The following is a 1,368-nucleotide window of genomic DNA, read 5'->3' as shown; positions in this document are numbered from 1 at the left end:
GTATATTTCACTGAAATCAACAGACAGAACATACTGACATGACAACATATTCATATCAAATATAATCCTGTACAACTTTTGCCACTTACAACAGTTAAAACATGAAATAAAGATTTAAGAAACCCAATTAAATAATATCTTAAAGAATTATAGAAATAAATGGGGTAGTAAATTTTCATTTCATACATTATTTATATTTTTATTTAATTTTTTAACACTTTCCATTGTGTTTATGTCTAACAATACACACAATGAGACTTGCACTTTTCAGACTTTGCCATAGATTTAATCAAACCTTCCCAGAGTGGATGATCAGTTCACACACCAATCAATAAAGCAAAAAAAGACATTAAAGTACTTCAGGGATCAAAAGGTGCAGATTAAACACCTGGGAAATTACAAGACTGGCAGAATTAAAGATGTTAAAAACTCTGTAATTGTACTGATGCAAGCAGACAGAACTAAAACTCTTCAACAGGGCAATAAATCAAGTTTCTGTCNTCTTTGTACTGATAAAAATAAAAGCCTTTGTTTAGTTCAAAATTGAGGAGATTCTTCACGTTGACTTTTTTTTATTGTTTGAACTGGACGTCATTTAGAAGTTTTGTGTAACTTTGAACTATTTTGGCTCCAGCTTAGATAGATCACAGATCAATGCTGCAGTCTTTGTGAGATAAATAAAACAGTTAACGTTAAAAGCTTTAAAAAGCTTTATTTTTTCATCTAAAATGCAATCACAAGTAGTTGTGTACAAGGTAAGGAAAAGCAAAATACTAACCCAGTCATGAGATGAAAAGTTGTCTGGACTATTGACATGTTTTTAAATTGTTTAATTTTAAATGCAGGGAAAATAAGATAATTTTGTTAGTCAATGAATAAAATAAATTCAATATTTCCAGTCCAGTAAAATGCATCACAACATGCTCAGCTCCTACATTAGACAGATGACACCCTGTGGTTGTAAGCAGGGACTGCATGAGTAGAGCTGAGAAACTTCTCACCCAAAGCTTAGTTGAGGTAGTTAATGTAGTTTAATTGTAGTTAGAAATTATGTTCATAACACAAGTCTCATATCACGCATGCTCCTTTTTCACTTTGTCACAGTCTATCCTGAGCAGCACATTGGTGAGAGTGAAGAGGAAAAATCTTCCTATTAACAGGAAGAAACCTCCAGCAGAATCAGGCTCAGGATGTTCAGCCATTGATTAGTTTGGGTTAAAGAGAACAGGAAAGTGTATAAATAAAGTAAAACATTAGTTCAAGCAATGAACCCTGAGGATCGCCATAACTAACTTTATATGAAGATTCATTATTCACATGAATAAGCTGGAATCTATTGGATAAATATGATTTAAACCATCTTAGAGC

Source organism: Austrofundulus limnaeus, unplaced genomic scaffold (assembly GCF_001266775.1).
Source record: "Austrofundulus limnaeus strain Quisiro unplaced genomic scaffold, Austrofundulus_limnaeus-1.0 Scaffold1621, whole genome shotgun sequence".
Lineage (NCBI taxonomy): Eukaryota > Metazoa > Chordata > Actinopteri > Cyprinodontiformes > Rivulidae > Austrofundulus > Austrofundulus limnaeus.
The sequence above is the reverse complement of the archived record's forward strand: the minus strand, read 5'-3'. Positions refer to the sequence as shown.